This window comes from Gadus morhua, chromosome 15 (assembly GCF_902167405.1).
Source record: "Gadus morhua chromosome 15, gadMor3.0, whole genome shotgun sequence".
Taxonomy (NCBI): domain Eukaryota; kingdom Metazoa; phylum Chordata; class Actinopteri; order Gadiformes; family Gadidae; genus Gadus; species Gadus morhua.
In genome coordinates this window covers 11,689,625-11,702,176 of record NC_044062.1, presented here as the reverse complement: position 1 = coordinate 11,702,176, position 12,552 = coordinate 11,689,625, and the positions used below count along the sequence as shown (strand labels likewise).

At 49.5% G+C, this 12,552-nt stretch overlaps 1 protein-coding gene across 3 annotated transcripts in view; it reads right to left on the bottom strand.

Moving 5' to 3' along the window:
* zmiz1a (zinc finger, MIZ-type containing 1a) overlaps positions 1 to 12,552 on the bottom strand; it is a 110,726-nt gene that overhangs the window by 79,571 nt on the left and 18,603 nt on the right. For all 3 annotated transcript variants that reach the window (XM_030378315.1, XM_030378313.1, XM_030378314.1), the window contains exon 2: positions 4,016 to 4,128. The gene's annotated coding sequence lies outside the window, so the exon portion shown is untranslated. The remainder of the gene's footprint in view (positions 1 to 4,015; positions 4,129 to 12,552) is intronic.

The following is a 12,552-nucleotide window of genomic DNA, read 5'->3' as shown; positions in this document are numbered from 1 at the left end:
CCTCCTCTTGTTTTGTTTTTCAGATTTTTTCTTCTTGTCGTCCTTCCCTTTAATCAGGAGGAGCTGATGGCTAATAGGAAACCTTCCACGACAGACAAGATATCGTTCAAAAATTAATTATTGGTTTTCTTTTACTTCTTCCTTGTTGGCAATGGAGACAAGGTTTGAGTACTAATGAAGACAGTGTGTGTGTGTGTATGTGTGTGTATGTGCGTTTATATGTGCTGCCGGCGGTACACATGTACGTATGCGTGCGTACAATGAGCATTCGTTTATACGCACACGTGAGACGCACGTATGTGCATCTGCACGTTGTGTGCCCGTGTGTGTGCTCGTTTAGCTTGCACTAATAGGCGTACCGGCCTCCATGTGTGTGCGCGACTGCGTACACACGCGCACACGCGATGTTGTGACGACCCGCCCGATTACAACCATTCATCAGCCGGGTCTGACAGTCTGACGGGCAGCAGGCGACCAACAGGTTGTGTAATCGTATAACACAGCCGTGTCACAACCGCCGCCGCGGCCCCACTCAGGCCCCTAACGCGCTTGTTTTCCTCGCCGTAATTGACAACGTCGGGCCGCGGCCGGTGATGGATGATGTCACGGCGCGAGCCAAGGAAAATAAAAGATGGATCCCACGGGCCTGACATCATTCCCGAGATTAAATCAATGACGCGAGTCACGCAACATCGCCGGGGCGCGCGGGTTTCTACGGGGGGCCGCGAGGAGACGCAGCGGGTTTCCGTTGAAGGGCCGCGTGTTGGCGACGTGGCGTTGGGAGTGACGCCATTGCTCGGGCCTTTGCGTGAGAATCTCCCAGGCCTCAGGGGCGACTCACTCCGTGAACACGACTCCAGTGTCTATTAGGTGCAGGGAGATATCATTTGTGTCGCGGCTTGAATGAATAAACGACTCTTCCTGAGGAGGATCTGTATGTAAGGTGTTTGCATGCAATGAGAGATACATAATATACAAATTTAATATATACACACACACACACACTACACTCTTTACTCTCACTAAAAATGAAATGCAGAGTCCTTTATTGTACTTCACCTCACTGCACTTCAGAAAATAACTTCAATCTCAAACGGCATTTTCTGTCACTGTGCATTAACAATGACGTCCTCAAATGAAAACGACATTCAATTGAGAACTCCTGCTTCAACACATCAGTTTGTCGGAGATGACACTACAGCTGCAGAAGCCAGAGCCCCAACAAGGTTTCCCTGATAACGAAAATGGGCTCTTGCAGCGGAGTGCGCTATCCGATGCCGAGTGGTTGTCGGAGGTGTGTTGTTCTGTTTAAGGATTCTCCCAGATGTACAGGTGGCCTACAGGCCATGTCGGGTACAGAGAAGGATGTAAACCATGACGTAACCTGCACCAAAACAGTACCTGAGTTAGAGGAGGAGGAGGAGGAAGAGGACTGTGTTGCCTCTCATCCTCCCACTCACGTCGCTTGATTCCCCTGCTGTCTCCTGTGAGAGATGCTTTATGCGGCGCGCTTGAAAGAAAAAGAAAAACGCTGGTCTGTGTACACGAGAGCGAGCGAGTGAGCGAGAGAGAGGGTGAGTGTAGAGAGAGAGTGAAAGAGAGGAGAGGAGAAAGGAGAAGAGAGAGGTCCGCATGAAAGAGACCACAACACACACACAGCCAGGGAAAATAAAATAAAACATTTTAATGTTCTCGCAATGCCTTCTCGCCGCCTCTTGTGGGTTTGAGGAACCCATTGAACGCAGAGACTCACACTCTCTCTCTATGTCCCTGTGTGTCCTCACCAACCTACACCGACAGACGTGCGCATGCACACACACACACGTGGTGTATACACATATGGCAGTGTTGTACACACAGATGAAACGAGATGGAGGCTGGCAATTGTAATGAACCGTTTTCCTTTTGCTCCACACCACATAAACAATGAATTCAAGTAAACTTAACAGGCATTGGGGGGGGGGGGGGGGGGGAGAGAGAGAGAGAGAGAGAGAGAGAGAGAGAGAGAGAGAGAGAGAGAGAGAGAGAGAGAGAGAGAGAGAGAGAGAGAGAGAGAGAGAGAGAGAGAGAGAGAGAGAGAGAGAGAGAGAGAGAGAGAGAAGGGGGGTTAATGTTAATACAGAAGTGAGGAATAAAAGGAAGCAGGAGACGAATGGGAACGGTAAGAGAGCGGTGCTGGAAGGGGAAGATAATTCCTGTGGTGTAAAATAATCCGTGAGAACTGGGACTCTCCCCTTTGTCGGGTGAATGCCGTGTGGCACCGGCTCAGACCTGCCGATTCAGCATCCTCGTGCCAATTCAACGACCACCTCTCTGAGACTCCCTCCCACCCTCTCTCCAGCACCTTCCCCCTCTCTGGGACTTCGGCTCGGAGATCATTCGGGTCCACCTCGGCAGACATGGATGTTTGAAAATGAATCTGGGAGGGCAGGGAACCATATGCCTCCTGCACGTTTGCAAATGTATGAAAAGCTTCATAGGAGAACTCAACCCCTGTTATAAAACAATGGCTTTGGGATTGCTGACCCACCACTCAAAACTAGCCAGGCCACCAAGTGATACGTTCTGACTGCTAACAGGTCTGTTTAACTGCTACTGCATGTTCTGACCATGTTTTGGGGAGAGATACAGAGATACAGAGAGACAGAGCGATCGAGAGAGCGAGAGAGAGAGAGAGCATGTTTGACGATGCATCATTTTATTCAAGATGACTTTTGTTTGTGTGTATTCCATTGTTATGTTTCTTATGCTTTGGCGTGGCCAACAAAGCAAATAAATGAATAGAATTGAAATACATTTGAAGTCTTAAAAGAGACAGAGAGAGAACTAGAGGCAGAGAGAGACACAGAAAGACAGCAGGAGAACGAGACACACAGAGAAGAGAAAGCGAATGAGTGACAGACCTCAGTCCACCGATATAGAGCCGGGTTTATGGGATGCCAGCAGTAGGATAAACAAGCGAGGAGGGGGCAATATGTTCATGTGTCTGCACTCATGTGCTGTCACATTCTGCAGCTCTGTCGTCTGCCACGGCCTGACGTCCGTGTGCTAATCGCTCTGGCTGATCCCTCCTTTCTCTCACACTGTGTGTGTGTGTGTGTGTGTGTGTGTGTGTGTGTGTGTGTGTGTGTGTGTGTGTGTGTGTGTGTGTGTGTGTGTGTGTGTGTGTGTGTGTGTGTGTGTGTGTCAGATGTTTCGCAAGTGTCTGCACTGCTCTCACACACACACACACACACACACACAAAGATTATCCTGCACTTTTATTCGTTTATTTATTTATCTAGACTCATCCTGATTCCTCCCCCCCCCCGCCAACCCCCTGTTCTTAATCCCTGGTAGGGATGACGGCAGCGATGGGTGCAGGGGAGGGTAGAAGAGAGGTGGGGGGGGGGGGGGGAAGAGGCGAGGTGGATGTAGGAGAGGTCAAAGGTTGAAGATAGACTCGTGATGTGTGGGGAGCCAATCAGCTGTTGGCTACACAGAGCAGGGGGTGGGGTTGTGGGAGGGGCGGGTTCTACTTTTAGATCGGGGATGGACGTGGTCATGTGATCTTTACATTCAATACCACCCACCTGTCATCTCCAGCCGTGACGCTGACCGCTGATTATCATCCCCCTTTTTAATAATTCCCCATTCTTGAATAATGCATGGTGAATCAAGAGATGTGGATTAATTCATTCATTCATCAATTGACACCCGCAAAGGTTTCAATATGTTCTAATTGATCGTAACAACGACGATACAACAGAGTATAATTGGTAGGAAAGAGATCAAGAGAATCCGCTGGGGGGGTGGGTTAGGGATGGACATGTTACCCTTCTTTTGATTGGACCGGGGATTCAATTGACGAAATAAAGACGAGAGGAAATACACAGAGGTCATGAGGCATCATGAGGCATCATGGGTCATTTTCATCATCAACCAAATTACCCCCCCTTCCCTGCTCAAGCCCCCCCGTCCAGAGCCATCAAAATGAAAAAACAGAGACATGACATGAGCGCAAGGGTCTTCATACCTGCGTGAACGTGGACCCCCGCCGCACTGCTGCTGTGGTCACCACCCCCTCCCCCGCCCCTCCATGTATTCACGGTGGGTGGGTCTCTCCCTCGCCCTCTCGCAGGAAGCCGTCTGAAAGGAGAACAAACAGAAAAACAAAACGGTGAATATAAATCAGCTGCGGCGACTGACTCCGCCCCCCCCCCCCCCCCGCGGGCGCATTAATCACCCAGACGACGAGATAACTGGGCGCGACCCGGGGTTTTTCGACTCCGACCCCCGGTCCTACACGCTACGTTTCGCTCCTACTCGACGGGTCCGGCCCGCTTTGTTGGCCATAAACACACAAAAAAAAAAAACCACACAAAATAAATCAGTTACGGTTCTGCAGTTGTACTACAGGGGATAAGGGTATTTTTCAGGACAGACGATTAATATATCATTGTGAAATAATACCCAACCCCTGGGAAAACGCCAGCGGAAAAATGTAAAAAAGAAAAGAGTGAAAAGGAAGAGAGGAAAAAAAGAAAATGCTAGGCTGGCCATTTACTCTAGCAGCTAACCTTTCCTGAGAACCAACAGACCGGCCAATCGGGTTGCACTCTGTTACACTGCAATGTGTACACACACACACACACACACACACACACACACACACACACACACACACACACACACACACACACACACACACACACACACACACACACACACACACAGGAAGGATCAACGTCCTTCCCAGAGGTTATCGGCCTGCTGCCGCTTGACCAGTCCTGTTCAGGACTCCATCTCTCACACACACACACACACACACACACACACACACACACACACACACACACACACACACACACACACACACACACACACACACACACACACACACACACACACACACACACACCTTTTACTCTTCCCCCTCACCCCACCTCTCACTGGTTCACTGGGGCCCAACGACCAGCACAGAGCCAAGAACCCAGCCCCAGTATAGAGACCCACTCTGTTATAGAACCCAGCCCCAGTATAGACCCACTCTGCTATAGAACCCAGCCCCAGTATAGACCCACTCTGCTATAGAACCCAGCCCTATAGACCCACTCTGCTATAGAACCCAGCCCCAGTATAGACCCACTCTGCTATAGAACCCAGCCCCAGTATAGACCCACTCTGCTATAGAACCCAGCCCCAGTATAGACCCACTCTGCTATAGAACCCAGCCCCAGTATAGACCCACTCTGCTATAGAACCCAGCCCCAGTATAGACCCACTCTGCTAAAGAACCCAGCCCCAGTATAGACCCACTCTGCTAAAGAACCCAGCCCCAGTATAGACCCACTCTGCTAAAGAACCCAGCCCCAGTATAGACCCACTCTGCTATAGAACCCAGCCCCAGTATAGACCCACTCTGCTATAGAACCCAGCCCCAGTATAGACCCACTCTGCTATAGAACCAAGAGTATAGAGACCCACCCTGCTATAGAACCCAGCCCCAGTATAGAGACCCACCCTGCTATAGAACCCAGCCCCAGTATAGAGACCCACCCTGCTATAGAACCCAGCCCCAGTATAGAGACCCACTCTGCTATAGAACCAAGAGTATAGAGACCCACTCTGCTTTAGCGCGCCAACATAACCACCTCAAAACCCCCAGCCTCTCTCTCTCCCTCCCTCCCTCCCTCCTTTTCCTTCTCTGTCCAATTCCCTCTTTCCCTCCCTCCCTCCCTCTCCCTCACTTTCCCCCTCTCCCTCCCATTCACTCTCCTCTCACCCTCCCTCCCTCTTCCTCACTTTCCCTCTCTCTCCCTCCCTCAGCCTCTCATTCCCTCTCCTCTCTCACCCTCCCTCCCTCCCTCTTCCTCACTTTCCCCCTCTCTCCCTCCCTCAGCCTCTCATTCCCTCTCCTCTCTCACCCTCCCTCCCTCTTCCTCACTTTCCCCCTCTCTCCCTCCCTCAGCCTCTCATTCCCTCTCCTCTCTCACCCTCCCTCCCTCTTCCTCACTTTCCCTCTCTCTCCCTCCCTCAGCCTCTCATTCCCTCTCCTCTCTCACCCTCCCTCCCTCCCTCTTCCCCCGGCCCCTCCCTCCCTCTCTGTCCAATGTAAATAGGCAATGAAGGGGTTTACAAGCCTTCAGACGGGCACACAAGCAAGACGGCTGGCCCTCTACCCCCCCCCCCCCCGCCCCGCCCCGCCCACCCCAGCACACCCACCCTCCGCTCCCCTCCAGATCCATGCTAACACCTGCCCCCTTTCATTGAATCCACAAGGAGGAGGGGGAGGAATCAGGGAGGGAGGGGAGGCCCCTGCTTGGGGAAGAGGGGTTGACTTTGGAAGGCGGCCAAGAGGGAGAAGCAGGGGGGAGGGGGGGGGGGAGGAAAGGCCATAAATATACGCAGGCTACAGAGCAGGTGTGTCAGAGTGGTCTGATTTACAGGAGTGATGTCGTGTAGAACGCTGACAGGTAAGCCTATTAGCTCACCATTACCCTACTATAACACGCACCAGTGGATCCCCTTAATGCACCGAGTGTGTGTGTGTGTGTGTGTGTGTGTGTGTGTGTGTGTGTGTGTGTGTGTGTGTGTGTGTGTGTGTGTGTGTGTGTGTGTGTGTGTCTAAAGAATGCAATCAAGGCCTGGAGTGGCTACGATTGCATGTCATGATTTTAGGACATATTTATTTTTCCAGCACACAGTCTGCGGTTCTAAAATGTAAAGGCAAAAGGAAAATTTAGAAAATATGAGTTCCTTATTGATATTATTTTCACTATCTGATAACCAAGGCCTCAAAGTCTAGTCTGTCTGCGAATCTAAAGTTTGTGTGTTTTTCTTTGCGTAGTTCTTTATATCTGAAGTGGATCTGTTTTTTTTATATCTGAAGTGGATCTGAAAAGCAATATCAGGACAATATTAATAAATGTTTCTTCAGAGACGGTGAACAGCCTCAGCCACAGATGGAGCGACGCATGGAGAAGCGCATAATGCTGCTTCCTCTTCTGCATACTGGAGACATATTTGGAGTGCATCTCGCATATTGAGCACAGTCATTGAAAAACGCAAACATTTAGTCACAAATAAGTGCAGTCGGCGAGAGCGTCTGTTGGATCCAGTTGGACTCATAATATCGCTCAGAAGAAGACACGCAACTGGGAAGGAAATTGCTGAGAGAGAGAGAGAGAGAGAGAGAGAGAGAGAGAGAGAGAGAGAGAGAGAGAGAGAGAGAGAGAGAGAGAGAGAGAGAGAGAGAGAGAGAGAGAGAGAGAGAGAGAGAGAGAGAGAGAGAGAGAGAGAGAGAGAGAGAGAGAGAGAGAGAGAGAGAGAGAGAGAGAGAGATTAATGTGCATGGGATATATTGCGGTTGGAAGGAGCTAAGAGCTCCACATTCAGATTCATAACTTCGCTAGACTTGCCTTCCTGTCAGGAGCAGCGAAAAATTCTTTCATCTCCAATATCCTCAAAGAGCCTAATCGTGTTGAATGAGGTTGCCGTCGGTACCCATGACGTCTTAAGTACTACTCTGTGTGTGAGTGTTGAGAATGTGTGTGTGCATAGACCTAGATGCCTCCAAAGACTTCAAAATATCTAACCCCGTTATGAATGCACATTTCTGCAGAGTGGTGGCTCAGAGCGATCCCGGTATTTAGGTTTACCCCCCTAACATTTAAACCCGGGCAATCATGTCTGATGATATGCTTGTTCGGTGACTAAGACAACACTAATTTCCTCCGCCGTCGAGTCTTTAGTGAGATTCAAATAGCGAGTCGTGTGACTGAGGCTCTGAGCTCAACGGTTGGTTATAAAAAAGAGCCCCTTTAAGTCCATGGCGTTTACTTAAGGTTTCTAAAGCGGGGGGGGGGGGGGGGGGGAACCTCTGTTTTCAAGGGCTGACGTTCCCACATTAAAGCCCCCCGCTTAGCCGTCTCATCCTGGAACGGTACGGCACGCTTACTCCTCTGAAAACAGGGTTAAAAAGAAAGTCAACGAGACCGTCTCCCGCTCTGGTTTTCAGCGGAGGGCGACTCACGGGGAGAGTGGTTAGGGTTTTACTTTTCACCCTGAACCACCACATGATAGAGATACTTGTTGAGCAATCTCTCCCCACTTAAGAGTGGATGGGATACTGTCGTTTGCCCAACATTTCGGCAATAACAAAACAAGTCATTTGAGAGCCAGCGGTTATCATGTGACACATTTCTCACATTCTTCCAAGCCTTTCCCGCGTGTTAACGCTACGACGCACACGCACACATGCAAACACATCAAGTGCATTTGAAAAACACACACCTTAAGGAGAAAATGAAACGAGTACACTGTAAGACGCTGCAGTTTGGACAGAGAGGTGGAGAGAGAGACAGAAATAGAGAGAAAGAAAGCGAGAGACAGAAATAGAGAGAGAGAGAGAGAGAGAGAGAGAGAGAGAGAGAGAGAGAGAGAGAGAGAGAGAGAGAGAGAGAGAGACAGACAGAGAGAGAGAACTAGAGAGCGAGAGAAAGCAGTAAAAATCAATGGCTCCAGCAGCGCAGTGCAAACAGCAGTTAATCTGGGGTGTGGAGAAAAGAGCGGGAACCAGGGAGGGGTCGGGGGGAGAGAGGTTTGGTTCGGGTGCCAAGCTCCTAAAAGTGTCATTGATTATCGCTATGTAAATAAAATAAAATATGCTTTTAAAAGCCATCGAGCGTGCGTATGTGCTGGTGCGGGGATCGATGGCTGCACAAAAACAGGGGTTGGGGGGGGGGGGGGGGAGCCCATCCCTCTGGCTGAGATAAAACACTTTACTATGAGCCGTCAGATGCTTATCCGGAGGAAATTAGCAGAGGAATACAATCATTTTCCCCAAACAAACAGGTCAAGTGTTTCCCTTTCCTCTCCCTCCCGCCCTCCCTCCCTTTGCCCATTTCTCTCCCTTCTTTTCTCCCTCCATCTCCCCCTCTCTACCCCTCTATACCCGAGTTTCTCTCTCCAGCTCCCTCTCTCCCTTTTGATCTCTCCATCTCTTTTTGCCCATTTCTCTCAAACCTCTTTCCCTCTGTGTCTCTCTATCTCCCTCGCTTTTCCCCTCTCTATCTCTCGACCTATCTGTCTCGCTCTCCCTCTGTGGTATTCACCCTTTACAGATACCATCATGTGTTATTTCCCCCGCTCTAAATGTCAACACTGAGCCAGTGTAGCTGTGTTTTATTCAGACGGATCGTTCACTATACACATGAATAAGAAATGAGGGCGTAGCATGTGTGCTGGCTGGCTGTAAGGCAACTGTGTGTGTTTGGGGGGGCGGGGGCCTCCCGTTGGGGCCCCTACCTCCTCCACCACCACCAGGCAGGGAGTCTGCCAGGGGGCCGGGCAGGCGCACACGCACACACACACACACACACACACACACACACACACACACACACAAGTCCAGTCCTGAATCTGTAGCCCACATCTCCACCAAAAAATTCCACCAAAATTTCCGTTTTTGGCTGGGATTCGCTTTTCCCAGCTGCCTGCCTGCCCTGCACACCCCACCCCCTACTGCACCCAGTGGACCCCCCCCCCCCTACCCTTTCCCCCAAACCCCATGTCACCCTGCTATCACCCATGGAAAAAGGCCACAAAGAGAGGTGAAGGCTGGCGGGTTGCAGGCACACACGCATAAATGAAGCCAAAAACACACTTCTCTGCTGTTTGTTAGCCCGAAAAAGTGTTTGAGATATACCTATCTGAATGACGGTTCAAGCCCATAAGCCCTACTAAGAAAACTTCTGACCATAACATCTTGATATGGTTACACAGACCACATCCTTTTTTTCTTCGCTCCCGAGAGCGTGCGTTTGTGTGTGTCTGAAAACACTCTTTTTTTCAGTTGAGTCGTTCCCTTTCATTGTATTGTGTGTGTGAATCTACGGTTTGCGTTTGTACGTCTATGTGTCTGTGTCAAACTTTGTGTAAGTGTGTGTGTTTGTCAATGTGTGTTTTTATGCGTGTGTTTGTGCCGGTATGTGTGTGCGTGTCTATAAGTGTGTGTGCGTGCCCGTGTGTGTGTGTATGTGTGCGTTTGTGTGCATGTCTACAAGTGTGTGTGTGTGTGTGTGTGTGTGTGTGTGTGTGTGTGTGTGTGTGTGTGTGTGTGTGTGTGTGTGTGTGTGTGTGTGTGTGTGTGTGTGTGTGTGTATCTGTATTTGCGCATGTTCATCTGCGTGTGTCTATAAGTGTGTGGTAGTGCGTTTGTTTGTTTGTGTGCGTGTGTCTGTATTGGCGCGTGTTCATCTGTGTGCGTGTGCACCCTAATGATCTCTATAACATTTCAGCAAATGCCAGTGAGACAGTCGAACGTTACCTCATGACCCTTCGTGTCATTACCTATTATTATCTGGAGCGTACACACCGCCCAGGCCAAAGGGGGGAGGGGGTGGTGGGAGGAGGACGATGTCAACCCCCTTTGATCATTACCATCCGCTTCAAACAGGGAGATTCCATGTCTATGTTTCAAGCTGTTTTATACAACGTATTAGTCTTGCATGGTCTATGTATATTGCCTTAATAGAAACGTATGTGCGTACATACATACACATAAAAAAACTTTGTTTCATTTGTTTTCAAGGCGGCCCTGTTCATGCCTATAATGCTGATTTACTATGGGGCAGAAGTGTCTGTCAGGTCTGGCCATCGCAGTCTAGTGCTCAGATTCAGGGGCCAGGCCGAGGCTGTTGACATTACTGAAGACTAGAGATGCACCGATCAACCGGCCGCCGATTAAAAAAGCCGGTTTTGTATCCAATCGGCCACAATCGGTGACCTGCCGGTCACTGTCGTAATTTCCGGTTTTCGGCCGATCAAACTCACCCGCATGCGCGGTGCGTAGCAGCTCAAGGCGCCCAGAGCGCGGGAAGAAAAACATGTCGCTGATTTGGACTTATTTCACTGTGTGCCAGGACGACCCAAAACACGCTGTTTGTAATGCTTGCAAGTCAAAAATAAGCCGTGGGGGATCATGTTGCTAGGTACGCGTCCTGCGTCCCTGACGCATTCAAATCTGAAAGGACGCACTAAACTCACTATCCATGCGTCCCGGGGACGCATCTAATTTTCCCCATGAAAAACGATACATTGTGAACATTAAACAACTCGTGTTTAATCACAGTAACTGGCCAAAGAAACCTTCTTGTGAGCAGACCAGACAAGCACTGTTTCAACCCTCTGCGCATCTACTCGGCGCAGACGTGATCCCCTGTTCAAAGTATCGCGACATGCTAATTTAGCCGCTACCAAAACAACTAGCTCGTCACCGCTGATTTCATTTCAACAATTAAAAATACAAACTTCATAGTAAATAAACCCACGTTTCCACTGCTCGATGCTGTGCTCATTCGTGTCGATTATGTTGTAACGTTTAGGGGACGTGCTGTAATGAAATAAATGAAACATAATCCGGTGGTGGTGATGAAAACTACATTGAACGGCAGCCTACATATTGTTATGCCCAAACGGCGCCTGCGCATACATCGCGCTTCCAACGAGATCCCGTTTTTCTCGAGAAACAGGCAGAGAAGAGAGAACGCAAAAATACCACCAAAGAAAAAGATGAAACCTATTGCAGGTCAGCAAACTATTGCAGCTGCATTTTCTGTCCCCACTACCTCTGCACTCCTCCCTGACTCTGATCAGCCTAGAGAGAGTACCTCAACATTGCCTGTACCTACTTCTGCCTCCCCCTCTACTGAGCCTGATGAGCCCACTGCAGAAGAATTGCCTCAACCTTCTACATGTTCCTCCCAAAAAAAGCGAACTTTTCTGAAGCAGTGGCTCACCACATACAAATGGCTGCGCTTTTCAGATGACAATTTCATGTATTGAGTTTAACACTATTAATTTCATTTAAGAAATAGAATAATAATAAAAAAGAAACACATTTTTTAAACTGGGGAGTCGGGACCCATTGAATTTCTCAGGGACCCACCCAACTCGCCACCTGTGGGTCCCGGGGACTCACTACATTGAAAACCTATCAACATATTATATGATTATAATTATTTCTTAGAAAATCGGTATCGGAAAAACCGGTTTTGGCAGGTCAGACCTCCTTAAAAACCGGAAATCGGTATCGGCCAAGAATTTTGCAATCGGTGCATCTCTACTGAAGACATTTGAGCTAATCCCAGCGATGGCTCTGTGTTTCTTCCAAGATTGCGACTTCAAAGGGGTAAATGCGTGCCGGTTTGGGGGGGGGGGGGGGGGTGTGTGTGTGTGTGTGTGTGTGTGTGTGTGTGTGTGTGTGTGTGTGTGTGTGTGTGTGTGTGTGTGTGTGTGTGTGTGTGTGTGTGTGTGTGTGTGTGTGTGTGTGTGTGTGGCTAAAGAATGCAATCAAGGCCTGTCGTGGCTAGCTAGACCGGCAATGCTGGTGGTGAAAGCTGAAAGAAAATACACACCTGTTGGATAGTCGGGAGAGTAGGGATACGAGAGCAGAGCTAAAAGGAGAGCCCTCTCTCTCTTTCACACTGAGAGAAAGAGAGAGAGGCAGCCTGATGGAGAGTGGGAGAGCAAGGTAGAGTCAGGTAGAGACTGAAAGTACTCTCATCTGGT